General features: G+C 39.6%; 1 protein-coding gene across 1 annotated transcript in view; it reads left to right on the forward strand.

The window, feature by feature from the left end:
* Positions 1-20,071, forward strand: part of DPYD (dihydropyrimidine dehydrogenase) — a 367,872-nt gene that overhangs the window by 273,541 nt on the left and 74,260 nt on the right. The gene's annotated exons all lie outside the window — the stretch shown is intronic.

Consider the following 20,071-nt stretch of genomic DNA (forward strand, 5'->3'; position numbering starts at 1 on the left):
TGCATCAGAATACTGTGATAGGGTCACTGGAGAGGGAAGGAAATGTCTTCGCTCGTGACCCTCGCTTTTGCTCAAATTTTTCATTCTGTCACAATTGTCAGGCCCCACGTTAGACAGAGGCTAATGAAAGGGCATCGCAGAGGGAAATATCAACAATCCAAATGCAGTGATGTTTCATAGCCTGAACTCCAACTTCCCCTCCCTCCTTCCCACCGAGTGCACCTCTTCCAAGGAGGTTATTTCCTCCTCTTCCTGCTGTGGTAAAAATGATAGACTATATTAGGCAAATACATGCATATTTTTGTAGCCTCTTCCGTGAGATATACGAGAATATCTTGAGTAGGCCATATTTCCAAGTCCTGCTTCACAGTTTAATTTTAAAACCAGCAGCAAAACTTTTACACTCCAATTCAGTGCCTGTGCACACTAATGTATTAATCCATTGACCCTGTGCACTCTGTTGCTGTGACAACATGAACTTGGTCCTGCAAAGACAATACTGTGAGCTTCTTGACTTTACTGGTATGGAGATTAGTCTCCTTGGTGATAGAGGTAGCAGTAAATATACATACCAGAAGTAATAGCATCCTCCTGATTGAGTCAAGCACTATTTTATTGGACCCGCCTCCTACTTCACCCCAAAAACATAATCAGAGGAGACTGGAGAGGCAAAAAATGCTTTATTTTATGTGACTGGTGTTATCCTTAGAGAACCGTGAGAAATGTAGTAAAAGATACCTTTTAAACAAACTTTAATTCAGATGAGTGTATTCAGTGGAAAATTGCCTTATTGCCTTAGATAACTACATGGAATTTGGAATTTTTTTAGAGAACGCTGAAAAGCAAGGAAGAGATAACAATCAGAAAAAATCATTATGCCTATTGCATAATGATTATTTCACAGTGACAGTCCAATAAGATGTTATATTTTAATATTATGCAAAATGGGAGGAAGAGGGGAACAAGAAGAGAACTGCTACAGCCCATTTCAATTTCTCTAGCCTGCCATGTTGACAGGAAAAGAATAAAGGAGGTCACAGTGGGTGCTGTGTATTAAAAATTAATAAAAGAACTATTGCAGTAGTATTTTATGTAAGTAACACCATTCACATTTTCTCATTTAAGTTGCAATTTCTGAATATTCCTTCCTACCATAAGTCTGTCTAATACAATCTATAAAATGACTGCATTATGAAAAGTGTGTCTCTTATGTCACAAATTTAAAACATGTATGTAGTGTAAATTACAGTGGCACCTGGATGTTCAGCTGTAAGGGAGAACCAGCATACCTGTGGTTTATAATTCTGTTATAAATGGGACCTGAGGAAAAGTTCTTTGTTTCTTTTATTTTTATATATATATGTGTGTGTGTAAGTATAAAAATGTGGGGTTTTTTCCTGAAGCTTTACATGTGTCAGAGGAGATAGAAAACGTCATTTTAGGATGCACCATTACCTATGACGCAAATCTGGTTATTTAAAACATATGAAAACCACTGGAAGTGCTGTGAGTTTTTTATGTTTTGAAAGAGCATGTTGTTGCAGACAAATGTATAAAGGTTTCTTGCTGATAATTGACATCACTGGGTCTCAATGCCACAACTCATTGCGCAAAAGAAAGCCACAAAGCCAATAAAGTCAATAGGCTCTGCAACGCATCTCAATATGTTCTGCACAGCAATCAGGGCTTAGCAGGATACAAATTTATGAAAGCAAGAAAGGAATTTTAAATCAAGAGAGCTAGCATTCTTACAAGAAGACAAAAAATGGGAGAGCATGTCATCTTGTCAGAGCAAGGGGCAGGGTGGCCGTGCTCCTGAGGTCTGTTCCTGACTGTGCCGGGGCTCAGCCACGTGGCCTGCAGCCAGACACTTGACCTTTCCCTGCTTTATTTCTCCTGTCTGTGAAATGGCGGCAACACCACTTACATGCCTACAGGCTTGTTGGGAAGCGCTCTGTGGTCCTGGCATGAAAGTCGCTTCATAGTGTAAAGTATTGGGTTTCTATTTTGATGTGCTTAAACTTCTTGTTCTCTTTTATTGTTTGATAGAGTCAGTAAGTTTCTGTTGTTTTTTCAAATAATCCCTCTCAAGAGAGAATTCATTTTTTAAGTGAAAGTCAACGCTATTATAGAAGCCATAAGTCTGGTCCATTTTCCGTGTGTTTTACCAAAGCACAGCTGGTTTCTCATGTTCTCTAGCGTACAAACCTAGAGCAGACACAGGGCACAGCCAAGCTGTACCTCGCTTTCTGGACTTTTTCCGGTTGCACAGATTTTAGTTCTTTTCTGGACGGGAGCGGTTGGCAGAGAGGTACAGTGAGTGCGGCAGGAGTCCCTGCCTGCCGGGGTGCAGTGCCCGGGGTGCTCGTGGCGGTGGGTGCGGCGGGAGCTGCCCCCCAGCCCTGGGGAGGTCTCAGCACAGAGCCCCTCAGTCAGGGCTGCTGGGGAGCTCTGAAACGTATCTAGGCCCAAAGCTGGTGGCCCTCAGCATCACCCAGGCAGTGAGGAACTGCTCACAGTGGAGTAGTTCTGGAGTGCTGGATTAAACTGGATTTTAGATCAGTCTGGTCTTGCTTATCTTCTTTCCCCTTCTCTTTACACATAAATCATAGGAAACTCTCCCTGTCTTCAGTAGCATCGCCTGCTAGTATAGGGGTTGCTCTGTCCGAAAGGGTGTTTTTGCTTCAGAGAGCGAAAAGCAGAAGCTGCTGTGCTTAGGGCCCCCCATCAGCAGCAGGGACACATTCCTCCCTTGATGTCACGTAGAGAAACGTGCTCCGTCCTCTGCACTCTGGGTTTCCATTCACTCCCCTGAGAGCTGACGGAGCCCCGCACCTCAGTGGAGGGCCGCAGCGTGCGAGAGGAGGGGGCCAGCAGAAAGCTGGAGGGAAGCCACCGCAGCTCAAAGTGCGGAAGTCAGCACTTGGCACCCCGAAATAAAGCTGCAGGCCAGCCCCTCTCTCTGCTTGCTGAAGGTCTTTGCTGAAAGCTCAGGCCTGGGGGGCCGACGGGCTGGCAGCGTGGCCAGGGAAGCTCTGCGGCCCGGTGGCAGGGACCGGATCGTGTTGCAAGGAAGTTGTTCTCTTAAAGGACAGCTGTTCTTCAATGTTTTATAAATTCACTATGTCCACACGTTTCTTAATACAGTGCCAGTCGCCTTCTCCAGGTGAGTGCAAACTCTCTCCATTGAGTTTGATGAAGGTATCCGTCAAAGAGCAAATAATGAAAGTATGTTAATGCCCTGTCCTAGGAGCAGCCTGACATTTTGACTTACAGTCTTCCCTGTCCTCCACGGTTCGAAAATGTGCTTTTACATGGCCACGTACTGAAGAAAGGTTTTCCATATACGACTTCCCCTTGGCTTCCTCTTTCCTCCTCTTCTCGTCTGCCTCATGTGGAAGCAGCTGTATGCAGGAAGACTGACATTTGTTTTTCCAGAAGAGAGAGACGTTGAAAAGGGAATTTCTTTTTAATTCCTTTTAAATTACTAAATGACAGGTAGTTTCCTATGGTTTGTCGAAAATACATAAAAAGAATTTAAAAAAAGGTTTATTAACATCATTGCCAGGTCCTGAGATGCTTTGAGAACAGACATGTCTCTGGTTTTTTAAAACATTTTTTTAAAAATCTTTCAAAGGAGGAGAGACTCAATGAGATTACTTTAAAACCCCCATTTAGCTTTGAGTTGTCACAGTCAGTGTTTTCTTCCCAGCCAGTGCTCAGGCAGTGACCTTCCTGTTTTCATCTAATTTGATCAGCTGAAAATTACTGAGCTGTAAGAGGTATTGCCGTTTCCTCCTTCCTACACTCCTGTTTGTTGGGTGGTTTTGACAAGGAAGGATCCCAGTATCCCAGGTGGGTGTTTGACCACTAGACTGTAGCATTAGTCTCTCTTTTCTCCACATCCCTGCAAATACCGAATTATTAATACAAAGTGAAACAGCTCTCACAGGATACACACTCATACTAGCACAGCCTGCTGACCTGCACACAAGCCTGACTTGGGAGAGCCAGGTTTAAGTCCCAGGTGTGAGCCTGGGTCCCAGCTGGGTCCCCTGGATTCCAAGTTTACCCTCTGACTACTGAGTGTTGTAAAATCTCCCTGGTTTTTCTTCACCTTCTACCTCTATTCTGGTGCCAAAAAATGTTTGCAGGAGAAATTTCACTTTAATTTTGACAAATTGTGGTTTTCTAAATAAAATTCATTTCTAATTGGCACCATGGAGCCTCAGCTGAGCCCAAGGGCTATGGTAGCCCTGCAGATTTTTGTGGCCCCGTCACATGAGAGGACATTGTGCTTAGAGGATCCCAGTCTTCATCCATTTTTTATAAGTTTCCAGGAACTGCCCATTACTCAAGAAGTGGAAATGTGCTAATGAAGCCTTCAAAATATGGTTAAGGAAATAAGCCCTTATGATGAAAGAATAATACTAAAATTAAGATATGGCTTCCCAAACTGTATAACTATCATATGTGTTTGCAGGGTTAGAGACATAGTTTGATTTCCATTAAGGGGCTTTTAGAATTGACCCAGCAGTACTTCAGGTTTGAGAATATAAAATATGTGAGATTTTACTCTGCGTTCTTCCTATACGCATGCAATGCAGAGTATTTGTTTCTTAAAAAGAAGCTAATGCTGTTTTTTTATCCTCACAAAGAATAATGATCTCTGGCTCTGAAAGAGATGTTTTAGACTGTATAAGTATAAATTATTTTAAAAATGTGTATTCTATAGGTACTAGAAAAAGATGCCAGGTTTCCCAGAGAAATGTTAATATACTGTCAGCAGCTACATGCTTCCCTAAGATTTGTTTCCTTTAAAAGTATTTAAAAATTTTTTTTAAAAGAAGTTTCTTCATGAGCTTTCATACTGTGCTTCCGTGTTCCAGATGTGTTTTATAAAACACATCACATTGCAGCACAATAGGGTATCCATTGCAGGCAAAATAGAGCAGAGCTTCTGTTTGAATTTCCATGGTTTTTTGGTTTTTGTCATCTGTTTGTTTCTTTGTTTTTGTCTGGAAGTGAGATCCTTAGGGGATAAATTTATAAAACCATACACTGAACTTAGCAAAAAACTTAGTTTAAAAGCAAATCTCTCTATGGTGCACTCACTATGTAACCTTTTAATGCTTTGCTGCAAAGATAGTGCAGTATTTTACAGCAGTAGTTCAAACATCTCATGTCTATGTGCTGTTGTCCAATTATTACATTCTGTAGTATTTTGGCATTATTTGCACAAATATATTGTACAGCATGTTCGAGTGCATATGTTTGTATGTTTTCCAGAACAAGACAGATTCAGAAAGTTGTGTGTTATAACTTCATAGCTGATCACAAGGGATGTCAGAAGGAATATACCTAGATAGCAAATTCGGCCATTAAGTGTGGGAACGTATAATTGTTGGAAACCAGCAGAGGCAGTTCATTTTAGTTACTTTTGAGGTAAATTAGTGGAGCTGTCTCTTTTTACAAACACTGTCAGACAGCAATTGTGACTTTTAAGGGAACGCTTCGTGGGTGTTATTTCATTAAAGTAAAATGTATACGTTATATGAATAATTGACATTATTAATAGAGGCATATATTCTAATCTGAAATGTATGAATTATATTGAAAGAGGAAAAGTTGAAGTTGTAATAAGGGTTGCCTTTTAATTTTAATTTTATGACACATCATTAAAAGCAAAGTGAAAAAAAAACCCAAGAGCATTCACTGAGTTCTCTCAGTAACTGTGTAGTGTGGATTTTGGTCAATACAAAAGAATGAAAAGCTGCCCATCACTGGAAACAAAACAAAATGTATATATGCATAGGCACTTCTGTTTAGTATAAATATTTACTGAGAGTTAAAGACTATTTACATTAACATATATTTATAAAACAGTGTGGATAGGAGTAAAAAACAAATATATGCTGTAGTACGATTTTAATTTTGTTTTATTTTTTCTGTTAAATGTAGCTCAGCCATTAAAAGCCCTTATTTGCATATATTATGTCAGGATTCACAGAGTCCTCTGTTTTCCATGGTGTCCTTGCAGCAGTCTGATTTCTCTTAGTGTTGTGCCGTCACTGGTCTGCGCAGGCGAGATCAGAGCCCTAATAATAGATTTTTGACAGGGAGCTCGCCTGCTACCTGCCCTACACAAATCCTCACTGTTCATGTTTGCTTCATGGCAACAAAGCAGACAGAAGGAAAATGCCAAGTGCTGAGTTTGAGGTACAGCCCTGCCATAGCTTGACATTTCAGCAGAATAGCAGTTTATGAGATGCATAATTTTTTATCTGGGACTCAGCTGCCATTTTCATAGAAGCTTGCAGCTCATCGACTGGAAGTAGGGCAAAGGTTTACAGCATAGATCAAGGTCTACATCCTTCCCATAGCTATTTAAAAGTAAGTATTATTCTCCAGATAAGGTCAGAGAACTAAGCATATTTTTTTCTACTTTTAATATTTTTTAGCCAATTTCTTTCCCACAAAGAAAACGCTTTACACTTTCAGCACAGGTGCCGTCTGTAGTTGATTAAAAATGATCATAGTTGATTTCATTCACCGAAAGATTAAACGAGTCCTGGAAAAAGAATGAAGCATGGGTCTTTACACACAGGATTTGAACAAAGCTGTGTTTTCTCCTCCTCTTACTTTGAAAAAAGCTCATTCCGAGCTTGAAATGAATGAAAAGTCTTTACTCTTGAAGTGTAATTGGTTTGTGTTTTATTATTGTTATAGACTGAATTTAAATTTTCACATTCATGCACATGTACTTGGGAAACAAATGCAGTGTAGGTACATGTAAGTGAGTGTTTAATTTAGAACTATCCATCTCTGTGAGCTTCAGTAACAGTTCACCATGTCACAGCCTCATATAGAACAATGGTACAGTACATTGGATTAATTAAAGAAGCCTTGCAGAGAGCTGAATTCCTAGTATGTCAAGATTTCAATTTTATGTTAAATATTTTCTAAAGGCCAGACCCTTAAATCTCAGGGGCTGTACCAAGCAGTGAGCTGTGAATTTAACCATAGGCTAACTGCTAATGATAAGGAAAAGAGTCCAAGTTGAGGCAGCTGTAATACAGTCATTGGATTAGGCTATCAATCACTCAGTTCCCTGAGGAACAGGCAAAGACGACAAAACAGTGAAAAGGAAAATTAGGAAGGGAGGGCATGACTAGAATGAGATTCTTCACCAAATGTATCTGTTAGTTGGCTGGATCCCCCAAGCATCAGACAGAAATATCCTGCATTGCTCTCAGACTAAAAGCCAAGTATTTGTTCCAAACTCCTAGAAAACCATCAAATCATCATTAACTGTTGCTGGTCTGTACAGGGTTTTAGAAATGCAATTCACCTCTTTTAATAGCCTGTAATTAATCACTAAACTAGTGTTGTTGAACACTCTGGATTTACTGTTTACATCAAAGCTCGTATAGAATATGTCTAGTTGAAATAATTCATTTCCCAGATGAGTGGGTTTTTATAATAATCAGATAACTGTAAAGCTATCAAGTCTTACTGATGGCGACCAAAGGCAAATGTCAGAAGGTGATTCAGATAAAATCATAAATTCTACTCAGACATAACATGGTAAAAATAAGAGAGAATGACTGTGGCCTAGCTTGCCCAAGCATGGGTGAAAGAATGCACAGTTTTAATCTGGGTGCAGGTTGGTAAAATGGGAAATCGGTTCATATAGTGGTATGGATTAACATGATTAATTAAAGAGTGCTGTTATAGTTAGCATCTTAGAGACATAGTCTGATTGACAAAGAATGGAAATTAATAGAGAAGGTAAAAGAGAAGTCAAAGCGTGTTGAAGCAGGCTGGTGGAGCAGGGTCTTGATTTAAGCTTGGTTACAGTAATGGGTAGAGGTGAATGATGACTATGAGCTGATGTGGAAGTATAAATCAGTCAGGAATAGAAAATTTCTCCTTCCGGTAATATCAGCAAGATTGAACCCATTGGTGGTGTCTTTATCAGCATGAGTTGATTGTCTTCCCATGCCTGTCAGGTCTAGGGGAGAAGGTGTCTCTCTCACTTATGATCACCTCTTCCAATTTTAAGCAAATGCTTACAAAAAAATCTCTCAGAATATTTTTGTGTGATATCTTTTGGAGATTATCGTGTTGAAAACGGATATATTTCTATCATAAAAAACTTACTACAATTCATTTTGGAGGTCATTTAAATATAACCACTTTAAGTATCTTATAAATAATTTATTTGAAAAATACTTGGCATTTAAGTATTTGTCAGTTTATTCTAACAGAGGAATGAAAATACTATCAAGAATTTCAAATAGATGTTAATTAAAGCAATAAAAATCAAGAAAAGCCCTGGTGAAGTCTACTGTTAGGTTTGTTTTCCATTAAGTCTCAGCAGCTCTCTCAATCTGATCTTGCTCACCTTTTTCCCCAGACAATCACAATGAAGTCAAAATATCTTTTGACTTCCAAGTGCAGCTTGAACAAGGACTAGAGACTGTGGTGGCATGCAGTATAACTCTCCAGTCCTTCATACAATTGAAAGGCTGCTACTCCCTGCAAAAGTGTGTCCAAACTGAGAACTGCATGCCTTATGATATCCCAGCAGCTGCTCAGTGACTGGGTAGCAGGGTCGCTCTGGCTTGCCAGCCAGTCTCCAGCAATCACGCAAGTTAGAGTTGGGCCAAGCTTTCTGCTCTGAGTGCTGCAGGCAATGCAGAAGTACATTTTGTACAGAAGCAGTAATTCTAAGTGGTTAAGCATGTGATCATGGGCTGGAGCACAAAGATGGTAATTTCAGTTGGTAGTGTTCAAGTTGGCCTGGAGCTCTGCAAAGCTTTGTTGCAGTCTTACATGCATGATGGAGTCAAACTGGAGTACAGGTTATGAGAGTTTAGGGAGCTTCAATACAGGAGGCAGAGGAAAGATCTGACAAAGGAAATAGGGTCCAAATTCATGTGAATACACATCAGTGTTACAAGCTCCCTGCTGTTGATCATGCAGGGCCCATAATTATCTTTTCTGCTGACTTATTATTCCACACCCGAATCAACAGCAGGGTTTGTGATACAGGTGGTACTTGAGAGTGATCAATGAGGCAACCATCTTTTGTGGAAATTATAAACTGTACCTGTCACTCACAGAGCAGAAGTTCTAATTGTAATTCCCCAAAAAAACCAAGAATCTGGCAGAGTTTGTAAACAATTCTGATTAACAGTTGTATCAGCAGAGGTTAAAACCCCTGAGTACTGACCTGCTATGTCTGAAGCATGTTCATTTTTTTCCATATCTGACTTTGCATATTGATTTGCTCTAGTCACCAAGTAGCATATACTGGTTGTAGAGCCCATCTGTATTCAGTGGAGGACATATTCTCATCTTACCTGAAGAATAAACATGGTTTTACATTTATGCAAAAAAAAAAAAAATTTGCAATACACTTAACATCAAAAGATGAGCTAACAAATAAATAGAAAAATGACTTCTTATTTAACATTTCTTAGCATGGAGCTTCCTCCTATTCTTCCTTCTCTCTGTAGGACAGCTGTGCTTGCAGGTTAGGCCAACTGACAGTCTGGGAATACTACCACTGCTGACAATACACCCCAACTTCTGTATTGCGTGCTAGCTCCTCTACCTGGTTCAGTAGCTTTGGTAGCCTCGGTGGCTTAGGCATCTCTGTGAGGATGTTGGGGCCCCCACCATTCTTGCTACCTACAAAACACTGGATTGACATGTTTTGGAAATGGGTCGGGAAGTGGCTTGAAGGGAAGGTTTCACAGTTACATGAAACTGTGCTTGCTGAGGTTAATCCAGTTGCAGGATATTTTGGCAATCAGATACGGAGGCTTAGGGAAAAAAGAAGAAATAATCCTTGGAACAACTTTAAACCCGGGGCATTGCTTTACATCCAGCAGCGCCAAAAGGACATATGCAGTTATTGCTGCTGTCCTGCTTCCATGTAGGAGTAGCTTTTGAAAGTTCTACCACTGGTTAGCTATGATTTATGATGAACTCACCACAGTGAATACATCTTTATTCACCTAAATCCTGCTAACATTCTGTGTTTTTTAGTATCCTACTTGAATGATGAATAAATCCTAATGCCATCTTCACACATAAAGTACAGAACACAAAATATAGCAGGTTTGTTTAACTGGGTAGATCCTGGGTTTGTATTTCACTGGGCATCACATCATCCCTGATGAGTTATTGCCAGAAGCATTTATAAAAGTATTTCACAACTGTCAGAACACTTTTTTTACCTTTCAAAAGAATGCGACTAATATATAGTAGTCAGCTAAGGGATCTGCATTTTAATGTGTCTTTTCATGCAAGCACACCATTGTATAGAATGAGCTATACAGATATCCTGCTCACACACAGGGTATACAAATGTATCCTACAAAATCTTTTAGCAAACCTGCTGTAGTAATTCGGTTTTCCGATTTATGAACAATTTGCAATTTATACGTTGCCAGGTAATTGCGTAACTGCAAATGTCTTCCCTATTAACATGCACTGTATAACCATCTTTACTAAGTCCTGTTTAAATCCCAACGGACACCCGTAGTCAGGGATTGAGCCACCATTATCTGGGTTAAGTGAGAGCCGAGTGAGAACTGTTGAGCGCAGTGTCCCACCATTTCAGAATGAGAAATCCATTCCACAGCTGTGGCAGATATATAGAGAGGGTGTTTTTAATGACATGAGATCTGTCCATAAAATGTATGGTACCATGCCTGACTCAGCACTGAGGTAAGGCTGATGCTGTGGAGAACTTTGTTACAGGAGCCCAAAATGAGGAGAAAGCTGTGGGGTTTTTTGCAGGCAGGCACGCTGATGAAGACATGGTGACCTATTGGTTTTCAAAAGTATGTACGATTACTCCAGTCCGTATTTTGGCTGGGCTGAGCTTATCTTACTCTCTGTCAGTTATTGCTGTGCTTACACCGTTAATGCCATGTCAGCTGCCTGCCTATTGAATACACCAGCTTTGGCAGTATTTTCACCGATTTTTGGATATATGCCCACTCAAAGGCTGCTTAGATTTTAACAGGGAGTACTCAGAGAAATCTTCTCATTCTAGGTCCTGATAAATTCTGTGCATCAGGAGCATTTGCAGAGAAGGTATTGCCAGACAAGGCTTTTAAGAATCAGTTGCTTTTTCTTATAAATTGAGCAGTTTCTTCAGAACTTACTGAAGGTGGGATTTGAAGAATTCAGACCTCCAAGGAGGATCTGGTGGCAACTTATTTTCCCTAAGAAATATTTTGAAAACCCCTGCTATGTGGTACAATCGGGTTTATTGAAATAATGAAGAGATTGCTTGCATCTTTGTTGTTTGTAAAAACACGTTAGAGGATCAGTCCTTGGCAGGTATCCAGAGAGGAGATAAACCCTGCCAGAGACAGGGAAGTCACCCCAAGTCTTGCTCCATCTCATTGAGGGGAATGTTAAGAAGCAGCTCCCTCCTGCATCTGACTGGCAGACAGATTTCTTTCTGGTGTCTTTGTTTTTCTTTTCTTTCAGGCTTGCTATTTTACAGCTCTAAGAACATCCCCAGCTTACCATTAAAGTCAGATAGTGTGGGGTGGTAAAAGGGTCTTCAAAAATAAAAGAAAATTGTCGCTCTTACAATCTCTTTTCCAAACTTTGGCTTCTTCCAGGGCTGTCTCTGATGTCCTTTGCTATTTCTCTCTGTTTCTCATAAACAAGATTCACTGAGCCAAAGGTTTGCTGGAGAAGGCATGCAGTAGTGGTGTTCTCTTCTGCTTACGCTACCTGCATTGCCTTCCTGAGCTGCCATTCCTACCAGGACACCTCTGTGTCTGAGCGCCCTTCCAGGCTGTCCCCAAATAGGCCGAGGACTTGTTAAGATACAGCTGGGGATATGTACTTGCTGTCAGGGATCTCACGGACAGCTGTGAGCGGACGTGCTAACCAGGTACAGCCAAGGGTTATCCCACTGAGCTTCAGGCCTTTCACTAGGGGACTGTTAAGCTTCTACCTGGTCACTGCAAGGAGATGGGCATTCTCAGAGGTGGGTTCCTTTCTCGCTCCATTGACTGCATCAGAAATTTGAGGGTAGTATATTCCTAATTTAGGTACCTCTGTCAAATGTCTAAGATAGTGTGTGCTTACATTTTGTGATGAAATTCTGGTGGCTAGGCAAGTAAATGATTAATTTTTTTTCTGGTGCAGGTGTAGACTTCTTTTTTTGAAAACATAGATGTATCTGATTTTAGCCCAGTCCTTTTTCTAATCTGATATCACAGGAGAAAGTGATATTTGTATGCTTGATACTAAACTATCTTCCAATCAGTTAATGTAAAGCATCTGGTGTTTTTCTGTATTTTAATAAGCCCTAATAACAGCGTTGCAATCCCTTAATGCTGTTTCTCATATTCTTGTTACAGTAGGTATATGGCACACATTTTCTGGTTTAAAAAGCTCAAAACAAATTTCAGCAATATAATCTCAGTGTTAGAAAAAGGATCACAGCAGCTGCCATAGTATTTTGTATTTAAACTAGTTTTTGTAAAGACTCGTGACATGCTCCCTGGGAGCTAAATATTGACAAGCATGCTCTGGCAAGCAAGATCAAGCTTGGTGAGTTAACACAGCTCGAGTCTCTGAATTGACACTGTAACTGAAGTCTGAAAACTATTATCCTACTCCATTTATTTTGGCTTTATAGGTGATACTGTCCACTTGAATTAGGGATTTCTACTGTATTTTTAATACTGTAAGTGTGTATTCATATTTGATTTAGGACCACAATACATGCAAAGTTGCTTCTACATCTGTGTTTGATGACATCTTCAGTAATGTATTGTGTGTAGAATCACAAATGACAGCATAAAACCTTCATGACTTCAAACCTTTAAAATAGAAGTAAATATTGAGTGTAAAATAATTTCAAAATCACATTTATCTTTTATGCTGTAGAACGCACATGTCCTGAAACTGTGAGTGTGTGAAAGCTGTTGATCAAAAGTGAAGCTTGGACATGTATTCATTATGGGATATAACTTAGGAGATTAATTTTTATTTGTGTTCTGTAAGTAAAAAGAAAAATCCACATTTTTTCTATTGGTAAGTGCACCATGTTTATCATACTTATAGTTTACTTTTTGAATTTCTGAATAAAGAACTTAAGCCTATTTGGGCTTCTAGTAAATTTGGCATATACACTAAATTGATTACCAGATGCATTGTGCAACATATGGCATTGTACAGTCTTTGTGTGCTTCATAGTATTTTCTTAAATTACCAACATTTGTTTTGATTCCAGAAATGCACTTGTCTCAGCTCTCTAGCGCTTTGGACTTAAATGCTGGCTTTTCAGTGCCGAACAGATGTGTTAGAGTTTCACATGGAACATTTATGCTTTTGTGAGTCTTCCTCTTTGAGTTTTCCATACACAGTATTATGTCAGCGATAGCTCATGCAAATGGGATCTCTTCGTTTTCATATGTACATTGATTGCTTAAAATAACCTTCAGAATTCCTAATAATTCTGCGTGACCAAGAAGAACCAGGAAGCAACCCAGTTTTGCCCAAAGATACTGCCCCCAGAATGAATCAATTCTTTCAGATATGTTTTATTTTAGATTAGAGAAAAACAGGAAGGAGGGAGAACGTAATTCCTTTATGGGTGACAGCAACAGTGAACAACAGTCCTGCATGCTTCTGTGAACAGCCATTTTCCCATGCTTGAGGCTGTGGTTTGAATGGGCATAAAAATTCATCCATGAAAATGCACAGAATAAGGTGCCCAGGACATTAGTATGTAATTGACTTCTAAGAGGACACTGCTTGAGTTGATTTACAAAGCATACCTCTAAAAAGGTATCCTCTAAATTACCAACAGTTTTAGAGAAAAGGGCAGGAAGATGTGCCGGGCCAAGGGCCAAGGGGTTTGTGACCAGGAGGGCTGACTGCTGCCTCTTCTGCTTAGGTGGAATTGCTCTCTTCACACACAGATTTCCAGGCCTCCCCTTGCACCCTGTCTCTTCTGTGAGATAAAAATATTATACCTTTGTACAGCATTTGGATATCCTCTCCTAGAAGGCACTGCGTAAGTGCCAAATATTGCTGGTATGTGTTCAGCAGCAGCATGTTCTGATCAGTAATTTAAAATCAACAAATGCTTTGTGGACCCCTGGCTTTCTGTTAATTGGCCTTTACTTTCACCACTGAGGACCAGTGAATGCAGTTTAGGAGTTGTGTTGCTATCATTTTTCTTCAGTGGAAGCCGAGGGGATGAGTAAGTACATAATTTAAGTCCCTTACTCACCCTCTGAGCTGCCCTCATTGGATAACAATTAAAATGATCTGACAGAGCAGTGCACTAAATTCCCTTGCATCCCCTTATGTTGCTCTGAATACATCAAACAAATGAGTATTTAGGCCTATTAATGCTGTTATTTTTTATTAATGCAGATAGCAGAGTTATGATACAGGTGTATAATTTCATCTTGAAATCAGCATTGAATTGTGTGGCTGGTCACAAGCAGGACTGAAATAACCATGTTTTAATTACCAAGCCTCGATAATATATCCAGAGCTAGTAAAGGCCTCCGCAAATAAGGTTTGTGCTTCCTTTATGCCACAAATAGTTTATACAGCACGGACATGCTATTATTTTGCTTTCCATTAAGGCATTAACTCTTCAGCTTGCTGTACACTCTCAGCTAAAGATATGGCATGAAACTTCCTGTAATTCTGAAGGTTATTAAAAAGAAGGAACAGAAGAAAAAGCCTTTCTTTAAAATTCTTATACATGCGCAGCTAAGGTCTCAGCTAAAGCCAAGGTATCAACTCTCTGTGGGGGTGGGGGGTCCTTTTCTTTTAAGGAAAATTAAGTATTGTCATGTAAATTTCATTACAAAAATACCGAAGGCTAAGGAACTAAATATTTAGAAACGTGTGTACCTAGTTATAAAACCGTAATTATAAGAAAGCGTTCTTGTGCAACGAGCACTGCATGTCTGTCATATAGTGTTTTAATGTCTACAGTAGTTATTAGCCGAATATTTCCATTATTACCATTCTGTGAGCAACTGCCATTCTTGAAACTGATTGATGTTTAGGAATAAAGCACTTTTATTACATGTTGCCAACTTCTGAGGACCAATCTTATAACCTACAGTGCCTTCAAAGAAGTGATGATACCTCCTCTTTCTGGAGCTAATCACATCTGAAGAAAGTGAAAGGGTGAAAACATCTTTTTTTTTTGGAGAACTTTCATTGTGTTGTACACTATTCTCCAACAACATGATTATAGTGTTTTATCTGCCAAAGGTGACACTGGGGGAAGATAACTTTATAGGAAGAGAGATGTTTGAATATAGGCAACTAGCACTGTGCAGTGGCTTGGCTTGAGGCAGTGAATTTATTTGTGGGTTGATGAAACTGTGGTCTCAATTTTTCATTGCCTGGGTGCAAAACAGACTTCTGACAGGGTGTGCTGGTTGCAAAGTCTTCACTAACATTTCATTAGTTTAATCTGTGGGTTTGTGCTCTGTCCAGACCAGCACACAGATCTGCAATTTCAGGGAAGAAGTACAAGAAAGAGAAAAGAGAACCTCCTGCCAAGTGTTTATCTTTTTAAGGCCACACTGTCTTGCTAGGGCCTAGGCAATCTCTAATCATGCTTTCAGAGTTTTTCAAAGGTGGAAAGCTGTAAGAAAATATTGCAGACAAGTTAGCAGTACATAGTGCTCCGAGGGACTCGTAGTTTATGGGGGTTTTGTGCATTATTTAAATTTCTTCATCCTCATCCTGCCACTGTCCCTTAGAGATTGATCTATAAAGGCATAGTGCCCTCCGGCTCCAGCGGGAACTATTAGAGAATGGGAGCTTCTTGTGCTTTCCTCCCAAAACAAAGCACTGATGCTAGTTAAGCACTGATATATAATGTAATGTCCAAGCTCAGCTTGTAGGAGCAAGTTCAGATGCTGACACTAATCTAAACGCACCAACAAGAAGCTCCCAATGACTATATTTGTACTTTAGAGACCACCTAAAGTTGGAAAGCTTCTGCTCCAAAGATACTTCAGGTTTTGTATTAAAATAAATAAGCCAAGTCTTGGGAGCTGAAGAAATCTCCCAAGGAACTATTTTCAGCAGGCTAGAGCAGGAACCCAGCTGTTCTCTCCTAACTCATAATTGGATTACCAGATTATAACTGGTCCTGCAAAAATCACATCCCTTCCAGCCTTCAGTATGAACAGCTCTAGTTTTTGCTCTTGTTCACATGAGTTTCTGTCTGCCCAGATCCCTTTGTGTCAAACTCCAAAATTGCAAAGTGAAATTGTCAAAAGCCCCCATACTTTGCTTCTTTTCCCAACCCTACTCTGGTAGCAGCAGCTTGCTTTCCAAATATCTCAGCAAACTCTGGTATGGCCCTTCTTCTTTCCAAATGATGATACAGCCCACCAGCTTACAGACACATGCAGATCCCCATGAACTGCCAAGGTAGGTAGTTTCCATTTATTGCTGGGAGAAAAAAAAGTGTCAGATAACTTCCTACTCATCCTATGGCAAGCAGATGAGTAGGGCTGTGTGCTTCAACTACCTTAGGTATATCCATCAGTTCTCCTACTACTGGTTGTGTGAGTCTTGAGAGAAGGGAAGTGTTGAAATAAATGGCTATGATACACATAGTGTTGAAATAAACATTTATTTTAACACATTGTATGTGATGAGCCATTTATTTTAACACTTTTCACTTGAAGTGTTGAAATAACAGGTTTTATCAGGGGACGTGTCATCCACTGTTTTATGTATATGTGAATATGGAAATATATCTACTGAGTGTGTGTGTATATATATACTCACACAGATTATATGGCTATGTAATAATAACATGGTAGATGTGCATGTGGACACACGCTATTGCACAGGCAAATACGGTGTTTTCTGCTGAAATTGAGTCATTTGTTTCACAAAAATTTTGTGTTCATGCCATCATATTTTTAATATATTTTATGTATCTATAAATAGATCTAAATATAACCGTATATAAAATTGTATATTACTAGATAGTAGCAACTGGATGAGATAGAAAAAACAAACAGATAGACAAAATAAAATAGATAAACCTCAAAATCAGTTACAAATGATCCTGAGTTATGTAAAGGGAGAAGGAAATACTTCATCTGAGCTTTCTAGATATTTAGACCTGGTTTCTTTAGTTTGGTGTACTTTCATAAGCTCTGCTTCTCTTTCTGTAATGGACTTCTTAGAGAAGTGGTTATTAAACAGTACAAGGTTATGCTTCAGGTTTTGTAAATAACCTGAATGTTGTACTGCATTTTTCAGTAACGTTTTTATTTTTAAATACACTGTAAGAGCCTCAGCGCCCTGCTCAGCAGCCAGTCACCACTCTTCCAGTGTGTCCTTATACTAAATTGCCTTTGTATGGTTAGAATTATGGATGCCCTAAAGTACAGGCACAGACACGTAGACACACATGCACGTCCCACTTTCTGGCACCAGGGTCATGTTGACCATGGTAGCTGTTGTTAAGGAGGTTAAAACCAGCTCAAACAAAGGTAGCACTGCCTCTGAGGCTGACAGTTGAACAAATCTGTAAGCTTCTGGGTAAATAGCCACAAACACTTCTACTAGACTTTGAGTTAAACACATCTGTCTCTGCACTGAAATAAATGGGCAGTGAGACCTACTGTGTGTTAAAGTGAAGCACTTGCATCTTTCGGGGGGAAGGATTGCCCCACAGAACTTGGCAGGAACTCATTTGTCCCTCTGTGACGTCTGCAACGGTCTTGTCTGGCAACTGTGGGCAGTATTTCTCAGGTGGGCTGTCCCTTTGGCTTCTATGCTGTCCTAATTCACATCTCTTTTTTCCTTGTGTTATGTTGGGAGCATACCTCAGTTATTAGCACTACTTTTATTATTTTATCATTACTGTTGTGTCATTATTTGTTTTATTTTACTAGCACTGCCACTCTCTCAGTAAAAGGCAAGTTTTGTGCTGGCCCGGTGGAGGACTGCAGTGCAAAAGGTGCCAGACCTCCTTCAGCAGCACACTGTGCTCAGCTCTGCCACACCAAACCAGGTGACTCAGGCTCTAAGTCATGACGGGGAGCAATAGCAAAGCACTCAGGAAAAAGAAAGGACATACCGACCCAACCAAAAAACTTGTAAAGCCCGGTGTGAGTCAGTTTCTAGCTTCAAGTCAAACCGAAGTGGAAAGCGTGAATGAAATTAAATAATGAACACGTGCTAAATCGCAATAGAAAATGCTTTGCTAGGTTTCATGCAGATCACCAGAAGTATCGATTTTTAGTGGATCTGTAGTTTTCAGCGAGACAATGGCCTTGTTAGAAAATGTTTAACTGGCTCTTTGCAGCAATCGCAAAACAATTTGTATCTGTCCTCTTGATTTTTCCTACTGAAGTTCAATATGAGTGAAAATTCCCCCAGGTCTTCCTGAATAAATAATATTTACAGATAAGAAAATTTACTTTTTCCCCTCTTCTCTTTCTCTGATTCTAACCTTTTTAATTGAGAGAAGTCTCTGATGACTGCTAAACATTTATTAAATGAGAACTCTGGTGATTTTTATGAACTTTCAGCTGAAAGAGCATAAATAATCATTAGTAGAAATTAAAAAATGGTAAAAATAAATCTTAAAAAGGACACTGATTTTTCTCTGTGCTTATGAAAGTTCCACCTTTTTTTTTGTAACTGGGTACAATTTTTTTTCCAAGGAAGCATGACGCAAAATGATTACTTCTTTTTTCCAGACATAGATTAGACTCAAACCCGTAGGTATTCCAAATAGAATCAAATGAGAAGTGAGCTTTGAAATAAAAAGGAAGGGGGAAATAATTAATATAGAAAATATTAACACACCATCAGTTTATCAGGCCATAAATGCCATAGATAGTCATGATATGCTAACAAAAATTAGTAGAATGCACTCAGTCGACGTGGTTTCAAGACACAGTGATGGCAGAGTGAAAGAAATGGTTTCAAATCTGCAGAATCATTAATTTTATTCTGAAGTCTTGGGGTAAAGTTGTGACTTCACTGTAGTCAGCAGAACCTTTGCCAGTGGTTTGGTAGCGTTGGCGCATCACCCTTCACAAATTATCGATAAAATGAAGCATTAGGTAGCCATTGCTTTGAAGATGCAGGCTAACTGTCGCAGAAACATCCCATAAAATGAATATTCCCTCGAATGCTCCATTTGGTAAATACATAATTAAAAGTTTTGGTTGGAAATAGCCAGTACCTGAGTAAATAGTATGTTATTATTAGTGATTTTGGCAAATGGCTATTAATGTGTGAGTAGTAATGGACTGCAGGACTGACCAGGCTGTGAAATAGATAGGGAGCAGTGAAGAGAGCCCTCTCTGGATCCTGAGCTGAGTGAGAAGTGTTGGGCTGTGCACTATTAAAGCTGTGGCAAGGTCCATCTTGAACTTGCTCTTTGGGCACTTCCTATATTTTTTTAGTGCACTGAATAGTGTGTGTCCCATTTGGGGGACCTCATAACAGCTGTGGATCGTCTTTCTCTCTAAACATGTCTATTCATTGGGGTTTCTTCTGCATATAAATGCATTCTTTGGCCATTCTGAAGGATGTGCCTGCTACATTGTTTCATTAAACTGCCGCGTTATCGGGTAATTGTTTAAACATAATGCCATAGCACTATCAAAAGGAAAGGTGAACTAATGGCATTTGCAAATGTCAGGGATTATCTTAACACTTTTATTATAGTTTATAAAAAGTAGGTTCAGGGCATTCCATGGCAATTATTTCCACAGAAATTGGTTATTTAAATAAATTGCTAATTATCTGGATATGACAGTATTGAAAACCCTGCTAATGAGTTATTTGATAAGTGTAGCTTATGGTGGCCACCTACAGGTGGGAGAGGGAAAGAACAAATAGAATAATTGCAATCAGAAGGAATGCAGTGCAAATGAATTGTGTATAACCTGCACGTTTCCCTGGACTGTTTGCAAATGCAGATGATATATATATAAAAGTATTTTGATCACCAGTACTAGGCAACATACATGTTATGCAGAAAATGTCTTAACAA

This window comes from Gavia stellata, chromosome 10, assembly GCF_030936135.1.
Source record: "Gavia stellata isolate bGavSte3 chromosome 10, bGavSte3.hap2, whole genome shotgun sequence".
Taxonomy (NCBI): domain Eukaryota; kingdom Metazoa; phylum Chordata; class Aves; order Gaviiformes; family Gaviidae; genus Gavia; species Gavia stellata.